The 14,352-nt window shown below is 32.6% G+C and overlaps 1 pseudogene; it reads right to left on the minus strand.

Annotated features, from left to right (window-relative positions):
* Positions 1–1,476: 1,476 nt before the first annotated feature.
* Positions 1,477–1,595, minus strand: LOC112481495 (annotated as a pseudogene).
* Positions 1,596–14,352: the final 12,757 nt, after the last annotated feature.

A 14,352-nucleotide genomic window follows, 5' to 3' on the forward strand; every position in this document is an offset into this window, starting at 1 on the left:
TGAGAAGAAACAAAAAATAAACATCTAGCCATAGTGTATTTTTATATGCTCCAAATTATAAAAATAATTATTTGTTCTTACATAGTCTATATGAATATTCTTTAATATTCATTAAATATTTATTTAATATTTACTGTCTCTTACTGTGAATATATTTGAAAATAAGTGCTATATATTTATGTTAGAAGTACTTAGAAGGCAATAATCATGAATATTAAGTAAAATAATGAAAAGTTTTAATCAAATTTAAACTATTTTTATTAAATGTTAAAATAAAGGGGTGTGCAGTGTATTATCTCTCCCCACCCATTGCATCAACTATATCATACTTTCTGTTACCTTCTTACATAAATTCGAAAACACCTTTGAATATCTCCTTTCTGTAGACAACAACAAAAAACAGTAGAATATAAACATGCAAATACATATGCAGAACATGAAAATCTCTCTTGATCCCACAAGCCACTCTTATTACTCCTTTTATGAAAAGTTTCCAACTAAAACGAAAGTAGCTTACTAGTGTCAATCCATCACATTCAGAATTTTAAAAACATTTCTGCATTTCCTTCATATTGTAACTGCTCACACCATTCTGTATCAGTGCTTTTATATACAATTTTTCACCAAAATTCCTTCTCTTTGCCTTTCTCTTATTTTCTCTCTGAAAGTTTTTGAGATTGTTTCTTTATTTCTTGGTCACTGAAAGTACACACTAATATTTCTCAGTGTGGATTTTGTCATATGCATTGGGCTGGACACTAGGAAGACATTTATTTCTAGATTTATATCCATCCATACCCGTGATTTTTGTGTTTTCTGTTTTTAATGATTTATTACTCATAATTTTCTGTTTTCTCATTTTGGACAAACATTAGTCAAATGTGGAAGCCCTGTATCGATGTATCTTTCTAATAATTGTTCTCCTGTTTCTTTATTTTTTTCCTAGTCTCTGGAAGTCTTTCTAAACTTTGCCTAACTCTTTCATTGATTTCTAATTGTATAGTCACATGCTCAGTATTTCTTAGAATTCTGCTCTACTCTTTTGCGTATTCTTTTTTGTCATAGCACTCTATCCTTGCAGCATAGATTTAGTGTATTTTAGAATATATCTGGAGATAATAGAATATCGTCTGAAGTTAATTTTTGTTTTATTCCTGCATTTTTCTGCATGCTCTCTGTTTTGTTTATTTATTTATTTTTCTATTAGTCTGTTACTTTTGCTCTCTCACATACTGAACATTTTGAAAATGTTATTTCATTAGCACTTTAGTGTGTGTGGCTTAGTGTACAAGACTATGAAGAATTCTTCACAGGGAAACTGGATGGTCAGCCACCCTTTCTAAGATGGACCACCAAATGTTATTTTCTTTTTTTCCTTTTTTTTTTAAGTGAGGCAACCATTGGTTAACCTCAGAGATTACAAGGGCCTTGTCAGCTTACGATCTCTTATTTTTATTTTTATTTTTATTATTTTTACACCTATATTACCTGGTCTTTCTAGGTGGTCTCCCATCCAAATACTAACCAGGTCCGACCCTGCTTAGCTTCCAAGATCAGATGAGACAGAGCTTGTTCAAGGTGACATGGCCGTAGATCTAAATGTTATTTTCAATAGGTTATCTTTTAGATTGTTTTACTTCCTGAAGAAGAATATCTTGCAGTCTAGAATCAGGGTATTTTAGGAAGTTACCTGCATTGTGAGGTGAGTAAGGGAAAGATTTTAAATTCTATTCAACATTAAGCCATAGTGACAGATATTCAAAACAATGATATGATTTCAGTAATCGGTGTAAATCCATCATGGTAGAGTATCTGGGCATAGTACCAGAGATGGCCACTTAAGGACACATGAGGAATATGAATGCATGGCCTCTAGCCCCCACCTCCTCAGGTGGATGACAAAAGATTGGGGAGAAGGGAAGTGAAAGCAGAATGAGGGAGCTAGAGAATCTCTGCAAGGAAAAGCAGAAAAGGGCAGGACTTTAGGATGTACTGCTGGAGTTCCACATTTCCACTCCCCACCCACACTTCTCCTGACTCCCTGGACCCAGTCACCTTACAAGTACTATGAATATTCTGAAACAGCATCATGCTGAGGGAGAAACAAGAGGAAATCCCACTGAAACTAGAATCTAGGTTCTCAGCTGGTGCAAAAGTGAAAAATATCTCTAATTATATAAACTTTTAGAAGAAAAAACTAGAAAGTGTTTGATAAGAAACTTTATTTCCTGACCAAGGAATCTCTTCCTTAGGGCAATGAAAATAAAGCTCTTTGGAATGATACAGCATACAGAAAATGAAAAAAAAAAATTACAACACAAAATATTATCTTAACCACAAATATATACTTTTAGCCGTAGGAATTCCAAAGCAAGAGCTGATCTGTGCTATTTCAGTCACACTTTTATGCACTTATAGTGAGTATCAGCCTCAAACAAAAGAGATGAAGGTATTTCAAAAGAGTATAAATGAAAACACTTATTTTCAAATTAATTAAATTAATGAAATAGATGTAACTTGATGAATACTATATAATTTGTTTATTGCTTTGAGGCTTAAAAGCTCAACAATATCCTTCATGTCTTTCTAAGCTTTCCTTTTGCTCCCTGTTGAATTTACGAAGTTAAGAATGAAAATTAAAATATGAAAACTTATAAATAATTGAATATCTTATGTGATTTTTAAAATGCTTTGGTGTTAAGTTTTGATGATTGTTATTAAACAAAATAACTTACAAAAATGCATTGTGAAAATGTTATGGTAATTCTATATTTGTTTCAATAACAATTATCCCTATTTTTGGCATCAATGTTAAAAATCTCTACAGACTTACTCAAAATAAAACACTTAGACCAAAATGTATTCATAAAACAAGCATAAATCATATTCATGGGATTTTAAGTTTTTAATATCTATATTAACATTATCTTGAATAAATATACAAGGTTTCTAAAGCAGAACAGATTGTTACTGTTCACTTACAGCAAGTAATATCTGCATGGTTCTCCTGTATCCTGACTCTTATCTCTAGCATGATATGATAAAATCCAGGTATTGCCCTACATGTATGGTTTCTGCATTGTAAGGAGCCAACCCAAAATGATTTTTCTCTGCACATACAGAGAAAGAGTCAGCTGTCCTTAGTCCTCATCTAAAAAAAGCTTCTTTTGAAATATAATGGAAGGATTCTTGTTTTCTTATTCTCTTTTGTATATAAATAAAGCTCCTCAGGGGAAAGATAAGATGAGTTATCAACTTGCAGCTTGACTCGACAATATTACTCTCATCACTCCTTGGAATGTAAATATATATCTCTAGGAAGGTGATATTGCTGGAGTTTTCTCCCTATATAATTAGTTATAAATTATGTCCCAAGACTTGTTTTTAGCACAGGTCAGTAAAATTTACTCAGAAAGCCTTAACAATGAAAAATCCTATAAATATTTTCTCTATAGTTCCATAGATTTCTAAAGTTGTCATATTACCATGAGTAAAGAATAGACCATTAGTTATGAAGAAAAATAATTTTATGAGTACAATGATAGTCTTGGTATTAGGTATAATTATTAGAATGAGCAGGTAGTAGAAAAGATAGTGTTAATATAACTGTTCATTATGATTGAATAATTTTAGATTCTGGTTTATCATTAAAAAATAATTTCTCCAAACACTATCCCTTTGCCATTGAAAACAATTCTGGTAATTAAAGAGGCATTTATTAATATATCATAGAAATTTGATTCATAGACAAGTTAACTTACACCAATGCAAACAGTTGGAGTGGGAGACATGAAACTAGGCTTCTCATGTATCATTCAATGTTCTTTTCACTACATCATGTTTTTTCTGAAGATGTTAACAGATATAATCTCATAATTGTCCCAGTAAGTTAAAAAACACATAAATAGATAATTGATAGATAGATAATAGACAATAGATAGATAAATAGATGATAGATAGATAGATAGATAGATAGATAGATAGATAGATAGATAGATAGATAGATAAATGACATAGAAGATAGATAGATACAGAGACACAGAGACAGACAGATAAAGATACATAGAAAAACAATTTAAAAAAATCTTCTCCAACCTAGAAATCCTCTCACAAAAGTAATAGGAAAAGAAAACATTTTTTATTATTAAATGAGCATTAAAGCAGATTCTGATGTACATCCCTGGCAATACACTAAGAGACTGCAAAGACAAAAAGAACACATCCCTTTACATAACCAAGCAGATACAACCTATTACATATGTATTCTCAGATAAACAGTGCCCAGTCCTCAGGTAAGAGGATTTGATAGCACCATTTACCACATGTCATTCATCATAAATTCACATGGTAATTGGGTTCATATTAAAAAAGTAAACTGTCTTTATGATGGGAAGTCATTTGCAAATTAGAACAAGATGCCCATTGACGATAGGCTCCTACCCTTCCACAGAAACTTGGAGACCGGAGTGCTATCTTCCTTGATGTTTACATATCCAAGAGATAGAGCCCAATTTCTGAGAAAGACCTTCCTGGGTCATAAAGCTGGTAAAAGTCTTAGTTACTAAGAGGATTTTAATATATCTCAAAGAGGTAAAGAAACAAATTACAAGTTTTCTAAAATAAATGCTCTAAGAAAAGAAAGAAGTCTCTTCCTTTTTATCAGCAGGGAGAATTAAGCCTCTATTTTTAATTTTTCTTTACATAGTACATGCATTCACAAAACAGATGCTACTTTAATAAGCTTTTCCTGATGACAACACATTTTATCTATTTGTATAAAAATATTTTGACCTTTTGTTTTATCTTTTAATGTAATGTGTGATTTTTTTCACTTTTTATTAAACACCCATGAGACTATTATTTTTCTTTTTGTCTCATCTCTGAAAATTCTTGTGAGGCATCAATATAAAAAAGATCCCCCTCCCAAAAAAAGGAGTAAAATGTTATAATATAATATTGTGTATAAAAATATGAACAAGTTCTAAATGATTCTGATAAAAAGTCTGGTTCTCAGTAGAATGAGATTATTATTTCAATGTTGTTTGAATGCTTCTACTTACCTAATGTTCAATAAAATTAACTATGAAATTAAGATAAATGTTACTTGTCATTGCACTAATACTATCAATAATAATTTTCAGAGATAATTTTCAATGTGTATATTTAAAAATTTGCTGGAAAAAATACTCATCAACTAAATATCTTTCATTTAATAGAGAAAATGCCTAAAGAATGTGGATCAATCTATAATTTAATCAGTCTGGGATATTTATACAGGTCATGTAGTACCTCATCATACTTGCTGATGCAGCAAAGACAATGAAAAATTTTCACTTAGAAAGCATAAAATGTCTAGTTGTGGCAGTTGATTTAAAGATAAAGACCAAAAAAATTAAAAATTAAAAGCTTAAACATGAGGCTTAATTCTTCATGTTGAAATAAGGAAATGTATTCACTTTCTCTCCTTTTTTCTTAGATCATTTGTTTTAGAAATCTCAAAATTGTATTTCAATTTTGACATGTATGTAAATCCTTCTGAAAACCAAATAAGGCTTTTGCCAGCTTTTGACCCAGGAATGTCTTTCTTAGGACTTGGGCTCATCTCTCTGATAAGTGAACGTCAAGGAAACTAGTATTCCTATCTCCCAATTTCTGCAGGAAAGTAGAAACCTAACATTAGTGGGCATCTTGCTCCAAGTTGCAAAACTACTTCCCATAATAAAGATAAGAGAATTTCATATTTCTTTTGTGGAAAGCCAAATACCGAATGAACTTTTATTGAGCTACATGTGACAAGTGGTGCTGTCAAGTCCTCTTTCTTGAGGCTTAGCATTGTGTATCTCAGGAATGTGTATGTAATGATAATTGTATCTGCTTGGATTTTGCTTTTTCCCCCCAAACTGAAAGTAAAACATTTCCAGAGGTATTCATAGAAAATTATTTCTCGTGCCGAATTTTAATTTTGCTTTATTTTTAAAGAACTTTCATTTGAAAAAAAAATATTTTTTTTATCTTTTGGTATAGATGTTGATAAGGTAAATATCACTGATGATTTGAGGTATGACTATGACACCATGGTTATATCTTCTTGAAGAGTCCTTATATTTAAAGATATATAATTTAAAGAATTATAATAAATGTGTGATGTCCTGAATGATCTCTAAATAATACGAGAAAGGAGAAGTTGGATGAGGGTGAAAATGAGACATGATTGGCCCTGAATTGACTATTGTTCACCTTTGTCGTGGTAGATACATGGGAATTTCATTATTCTGTTGTATTCAGTTCTATTTACATGTACATTACAATTATTCACACTAAAAACAATGAAATATGTATTAGTTTGCTAGGGCTGCCATGACAAAATATCAGACTGGGTGGATTAAACAACAAATTATTTTTTTCTCACAGTTCTAGAGGCTGAAAGTTCATGTCCAAGGTGTTGACATGTTTTGTTTTTCCTGAAGTCTGTCTCCTTGGAATGCAGGTCATTGTCTTCTTGCTGTGTTCTCACATAACCTTTCTTTTTCTTTCAGCTTTAATGAGGTATAACTGACAAATAAAATTATAGTATACGTAGGTGTATATCATGGTGATTTGATATGTATATACATTGTCAAAGAATTTCTCCTCCAATTTGGTTAACACATCCATCACCTCATATATTTATCTTTATCAACTCTAAGTTGAATAAGGTCTGAGCATCTAATGTAAAACATAGTGACCATTGTTGATGACACTGTATTGTATAATTGAAATTTGCTGAGAGTAGAACATGAATGTTTTCACATAGCCTTTTCTCTGTGCTTCAGTATCCCTGATATCTCTTTCTTTACTTATAAACACACCAGTCCTATTGATTTAAGGTCTCACCCTCTGAGCCCCATTTTAACTTAATCATCTCTTTGAAAGCCCTATTTTCAAATAGTCACATTAATTAGTGTCCACCCATGTGATTTAATTTAATCCTAATGATCTCTTTGAAAGTTTTATCTCCAAATAAAGTAAAGATATATGTGGGTTACCACAGGGAAAATTAATGAGATAACATTGGTTAAAAGCATTTATATAAATTTCAAGAGTGCATTATAATTCGATATCTATATACTTTGTGTGCTCAGCACCCAAAGTCTGGTTTCTTTCTGTTATCATATATTTGACCGCCCTTTCCCAATTTTCCCTCCCCTTACTCCTTTTTCCCTCTAGTAACATATATCTTTACAAATTAGGTTTTATATATATATTTGGTGGGTAAATACCAGAAAAGAGGAATTGTTGGATCATGTGATATTTTTAGTCTTAATTTTTTAAGAAACCTCCATACTGTTTTCCATAGAGGCTGCACCAATTTATATTCCCACCAAACAGTGTACCAGATTCCCCTTTCTCCATAACCTCTCCAACATTTGTTATTTCCTGTCTTTTTGAAAACTGCCATTCTAACAGGTATGAGGTGATATCTGCTTGTGTTTTTGATTTGCATTTCCCTAATAACTAGTGGCGTTGACCATCTTTTCATATCTGTTGGCCATCTGTAGTCTTCCTCAGTAAAAGGTATGCTGATATCCTCTGCTCATTTTTTAATCAGATTGTTTATTTTCGTCATTGTTGAGTTGTATGAGTTCTTTATATATTTTGGATATTAACCCCTTTTCAGCAGTATCACTTTCAAATACCTTCTCCCATTGGGTAAGGTATTTGTAGTTATCTCTGATATCTTTGTTTAGCTCTATTTTGAAAACAAGTCCATTATCAAAATCATCTTAGGCAGTTAAGGGGGAGGTAACCAAGAAGAATTTTGAGTCTTTTGTTTCTTAAAAATAATCAGTCTAAATAAATCCTCATGCCAAAGAGACACATTTGGGGGTAGCGAATTTTGCTCTCCTACACTTCCATTATGAGAGCAGATTAATTCTATGGGACTCAATTATTTGATACTGTATCTGTTAACAAAATTTACATTTGAATAGAATTTTAAAAATTTAGTTAACTTTAAACATTATTAGTTTCAATGAAGAATAATCAGCAACACATACTAGCTGACAGTTTCTGATATTTTTGTAAAAATGTAAACATGATGAAACAATAGCTAAAATGTAGGTAAGATATAAAACTATATTATTATAGTTTTCTTTAATTTATGAGTTTTACATTAAACAAGACATAGAATTCTAGCTCTAAGACTTGCTAGTTGAATGGTTCTGGGAAAAGCCTCTGAGCCCCCATGTAATCAATCATCTGCAACATCTACATTTTCTAGGGTTATTTTAATATTTATATGAGATGATGTTACTATAAAGTATCTACATTCAACAAATTATATTTGATAAATTTAATTACCATCAAAATATTTGCTTATACATTAACAAATTTAATACTTCAAGAAACTTGGAAATTAATTTTATAATTATTCAGAAGAACAAATTAAAGTTCAGACTGCCTAAAACTTACTCTAAAAACCTCTGTTGTGTACATAGCAAATCTGGAATTTAACCTTGTCTGTTTTAGTGAAATTGTATTTGTTAGTCCATTACTCCAGGCTGTCTTAATCCTAACTTTATATATCTTTCATTTTGCACCTATAAGTGCAAAATTCCTATAAGATATAATCACATTCTATGATATTCATGCATCTTTCATTCTCTTCACTCCCAAGTATTTAGAAATACATTTGATGTGAATATTACCCAAAGATGCTCAGGGCTGCATTGATATACAGAGAAAGGAGACCAGTTTTTTTTAATTGGAAAAATTTTAAATGTTGCTTATTACCTTGGCTTTACGTCAAAACCATGGTAAATATTTAAATATTTTAAAAATATTTTTCTCATGTTATTTAAGAAAAATATACATACATATTTATTCAGCAACTCGGAAAAATCCCCATTTATCTACCCCCTTCCTCTGCTTTCTTCCCCTCCAAATCCAATAAGTGAAATAAGGGTAATATAATAAAGGCATATACCACTTTAATATAATTAAAATACAGAATATATATCAAGGACCAACAGAAAGAATAGGAGCCCCAAATATAATCCTGAGAATTAAATTTGTGTATTATTCACAAATTTAGTCAATGTTTTTTGGTAATTTAGGATATTCTAAAGTAATAATGCAAGATGCCATTTTGATATAGTTAATTATGGAAAACATATATAGTTGCATTTTTACACTTCCATGTAATCATAGGGATAAATCGAGAAAAATGACACCAAAAGATATATCATTCAATTTGTACACATAAAGCACGAGAGTTAGAAATCTGGGCTAAACAGATTTTAAACATTCTTACTAATTTGAGCTATTCATTTTAAGAGAATTTAATTTACTTCTCTTTAGCATTTATTCTTGAAAATTATGTGTTTCCATAATAAAAGCCATTATAAATAATTTATAATAAATAAATTATATATATTATATCTACGCATATATATTTGTGAGTGTGCATATATAAATTTACGTGTGATATTGAAAATACCATGCAAGAAATCTGCAGACAGTTGATATTCATGTAAAGCTGAGGAATATCATCTCTTATCCTGGCTTGTACTTGATTTTAGCTTTCATACCAGGAAAGGAGCCTATTGAAGGACAAATATATAGCACCAGAGCTTTTCAAGAAGATATGGTCATTTTTAAGCAAATTTTGGTCTTACGAGTGGTTCTTTCAAAAGAATCTCATGGAGGGCTGTCAATATGTTCATAAATATATGATATAATCTTATTTCATATTTTCCTTGTATTCTTTAATGATGGACCTAAAATCCTAGAGGAAAAATTGAATCCTAATCAGATAAGAGGAATTCAGAGGGAGACAAAAGAAGTAAAATACTTTCCCAAATCCAGCTGAAGTTATTTAAAATGGGCTAAAAAGTATTTGATGACAAAAGTAAGAATATTTACGTGTTTGTGGTTACTTAAAAAATAACATTTTAATTTTAGATGATAGGCATTGTTAAGGATATTGTAGAAATAAAAAATATATATATATACCGAGACATAGATGCAATAGAATAATTATACAGACAAATTGCAGTATACATAGGATACAGAATACTCACTAAACTCAACACACATTCCGTAAAATTAGATGTTAAGGCAGAACTAAGAAAGCAGAAAGATGCCTCAATGAAAGATGTGGGGCTTTGCAGCATTAGGAAGAACAAACAAATAAACCCACAACCTTACAGAAAAAAAAAAAAATTTAGAAGAGGATTCCTCAAGAAGATGATCTGTGAATATAGTCTCTTATTCCTTTCCATTTTATGGTATATTTTTAAACAATGTTTGGTTAATTGCTCTTTGAAAATCCAGAAAGCCCCTTGAATAAATCAAGGAATTGTTAGGTAAAGTACTGCTTAGTCTAGATCTGGACCCTGGACTAACATGATAATAGATTCAGTCCACTATTGCAGGTACTAAACTGGTACTGAAAACTCAGCATTTGGCTGACAGGATTTTACAATAACTAAAGGGGGATAATACTTTAACTCTGAATTAATTTACTAAGGGAGTAGTCTAGGAATGGAATATATCAGAGACCAAGTTTATATTTAGTATGTTATAGAGTTTAGAGGACTTTTCGAGGTGGTGAGAAAAACAGAAACTGTTGATTCTAACAGTCTTTACCTGAGTAGAACCAGTTTTGAGAACATAAACTAAATTCTAGACCATCCTAAGTAACGAGGATGGAAAGAGTATATATTTTCTTAAAAAACAAAAAAACCAAAAAAAACAAAAAAAAAAACCTCAGAGAAGAAGGCAATAGTAGAAAAGTTTTGAGACAATAATCTGATCTAGGATAAAAGAAAGAAGGACTAGAATAGTGCAATGTCAGAATCAAGGGCATATATGTCTCTCCTTTATAGGAGAAATGAATGAGGCCCCCCCAAAAACTCAAATGTACTTCTATTCCTCTTAGAGAAAGAGAAGAAGACATGAGGTTACAGATGGATGTTGTGGTATTAAGAAGTCTAGGAAAACCAGTCAATGTGTGGATTGTAGAAAAATGAACCAATTGACTGAGACTCCTCTATGCACCCTTTACTGAGTTTGGAATGCCTTAGTCTCATTTGCAGAGGACAGGTGTTTTTCAGTGGGACCTAAGGAGTGTATACTATCTGATACTTCTGGTGGGAAATTCAAGAATACAGGGTTTGTAATGGTTAAGAGATTGCCGTATAGCTTCTCTGCAACTATAGTCACTTTCAGTAGCCAAAACAGGTAATTATTTTAAGTATTTCTTTATGTCGTTGGTTCATGTCCTCAAAGACATGAAAAATGACTACTAAAAATGTTAAAGCACCTTGAGGTACATTGACTGAAATCAACACTTAATAAGTAGCAAATACCATAATTTATTATGCAAGAGGGACATACCAGTTTTCAAATAAACCTATAAATTATTTCTGCCTCATTAAACTGACTCCATCAGAGCAACTCAGAAAATTTTAAATTCCTATATTGACAGTCCTCTACCTGATGACTAGAGATCTTCCAGCAGGCCTCAAGACTCTCCCCCAAAGCAGTAGGGTAGAAATAACTATCCCAAGAGGAGAAAGACTACATGTGCCCTATTGAACTGAACGATATGGCAAGAGATGAATGGAAGTATATCAGTAGGCTTCAGAAGTACTGGCCCAGGCTGCTGTGGGTGATATGTAATTACCTTGGAAATGTGAAGGGAAGAGGTAGCTCCTCATTGGTTGTAATGAGTACACCACTGTGGTGGGAGATAATGGGGCAGAGAATATATGGAAATTTTCTGTACTTTATCCTCAATTTTGCTATGACTCTAAAACTGCTCTTAAAAAATAGTCTTTAAAAACAAAACAAAAAAAACAAGTATGAAGCCTTAACTAGTATGTAATTAAACAGGATTAATTTCTAAGCTTCCCATTTGCTGGATACTATGGCTGCTAATTATAATGACAATGACAGAAAAAATACTGTGCCCCCTACATTTTAGGTGACAGGAGTGAAGCCTAAATATAGAATTATTTTGCTCTAGTCTCAGCCTATCAATATCCGATATTGTGGCTGAATAAGCCCTCGTGGTTCTGTTTATAATTGTAAAGCCCTTCAGCAAAAACCATCTGGAAACTTTGAAAAGATAAAGCTTTATTAATTACGAAACCTGGACATAACACAGCACACCTGGAAGGTCATAGCAGGGGAGGGGGTGGAGAGGGTGTTGTGCATGAGAATGGGTCTGGGGTTCAGTTTTTATTGGGGTAGATGGTAGAGGCCTAGGATTTCACAGGTTATTGGTGAATTTAAAACATAAGGAGGAATTTAAAGCATGGGAAGAGGGTGGGGGACTTAGGGGAGGAGTACTGAATGGTCAGTTACTGAAATCAACCAAAACCTCAAAAACAAAGGGGCCTCAGCTGGGGAGGTGACCTGGCCTGGTTCTTTATCTAGTTCTGTGGCTGGTAATGTGTTTATTCAAAATAGTCATCTTCAAACTGGATGCCTTTTTGAAATGGGTGCCTTGGCATTCAAAGTTTAAGTCAGGCACTTGCATTACAAACAAAACAAAAGAAAACAAAAAACTGTCAGAGCTTACACTAGAGGAATCTTGCTGCTAAATTAATGAGTTCAAATTGAATATTGGTAGGAGACAACGGTAGACTCCATCTCTTGATGCAGACAGGTTAAGATGCAAAATTCCTTGGAAAGTAATGCCTAGAATACAAGCCCGAGTTATCAGGATAATGCTGGACAACAACTTGTTATAATTTGAAGATAGGTGAAATGAGAGAGGTTCACCCAGTACAAGGCAAGTACTGTAAAAACCGAGTTATATCGGCTACAAATCCTTCATCTAAAAGAAACCTGTTTCTCCATCCGTGATGGTATATCATGGAACAGAGGAGGGGGAAAGGGTCCAAAACTCCTACAAAAGTAGAATCTCCCTGGAACAAGAAAAAGGAACCATCAGACCTTGAAGACCAATGTGCAATGACTCTCCTAGAGTCATAATGGCTTGGGATGATGTATTCTTTGCTTACAGACTTGAGGGATATAATAACAGAAGAGACAATGAAAGGAAAACAACTGGAAGGAAACCAAAAACAAAATAGTTAACCAATTCTACACTGAATCTGTTGAAACTGAATTTTTTAGTAATAAAAAAATAATATTTCACCTATCTTTATAATAATCTATTGTGTTATCATTAGTAAAAGACTTTAGCTATAAGCCCTGGCACATATTTCAGGGCATAACAAAGGTATGTTAAACAAAAAAAACTTTCAAGGCTGAAAGCTTTCCTGAAAGAAAAGGTTTATTGAGCCAAATGCTAGCAAGAAAAAGACTGGGTCCTGGAGTATGAGGTCTAAACCACCAGCGGCAAGGCTAAATGGAGAAGATAAAATTCTTCTGTCCTGGAGTTGAGGGGCTCTTTTGTACATTATGCTTGGAAGAAGACAGATGTGAATTATTTTGAAAGAATTTACATTGGCTACAGATGGGGGAGGGCAGGAAAAGATGAAATGAGCAGCAATTCTAGACGCACAGTTTGTAAGGAAGAAATATTTAATACTTTGATTGGTGATGGGCAACAATCCTAAAATTGTATGCATAAGCAAGATGCTGTGGCCTCTGGTGGTTGATACAAAAGTTGATTCAATGCTCCCATATACATTCAGGAATGTAAGCCATCTTTTGTTAGCTGGCCCACAGCTATTAACTGGTTAATTACGCTTGTCTCTTTCACTTGCTCTCGGGGCCTCTGTAATTTATTTAAGACATCTCAGAATTTTTTCTTGTCAGTTATTATATATAATACTCGTTATTATGTATCACCTATTCTTCTAAATGTTTTATATATATATTGATCCATTAAATTCTCATGAATCTTATGAGCTAAGTATTATTTTCAATCTATCTTTTTAGAAATGAGGGAATTGAGGTGTTAACTCCCCCCAAATTAACACGGGTAGTAAATGGCAGAGGCAGGCTTCGAACTTAGGCTCTACACTAGGAATGAACTTAGAAAGAATTTTCGGGCTTTTCTCATTAGCACTCTCAATTTCAGTACAGGAATACTTAACATTGACCACCAGAGCTTAAGCTCTTCTCCTGCTTCTGTCCTGAGGGGAGCAGAAGGTAGCCTTACTGGGTACATAGAGTCCGTATTTAAAAATCACAGCGTTATAGGACATACATTCCTATGGGGTTTTGTTTAACCTTGCTGTTCTGAGCCAGGTCCTTAGGTTAATGCTAAAAATAGTCCTGCCAATATCATGGTCCAAACACAGAGGAGTAGATTAGAATATTTTTCAAGCTATCATTCAATTATTTTACTCTGTTCTTCAAGTTGGAAATAAATTCTCTTATATAAAATCA

This window comes from Pteropus alecto, unplaced genomic scaffold (genome assembly GCF_000325575.1).
Source record: "Pteropus alecto unplaced genomic scaffold, ASM32557v1 scaffold72, whole genome shotgun sequence".
NCBI lineage: Eukaryota > Metazoa > Chordata > Mammalia > Chiroptera > Pteropodidae > Pteropus > Pteropus alecto.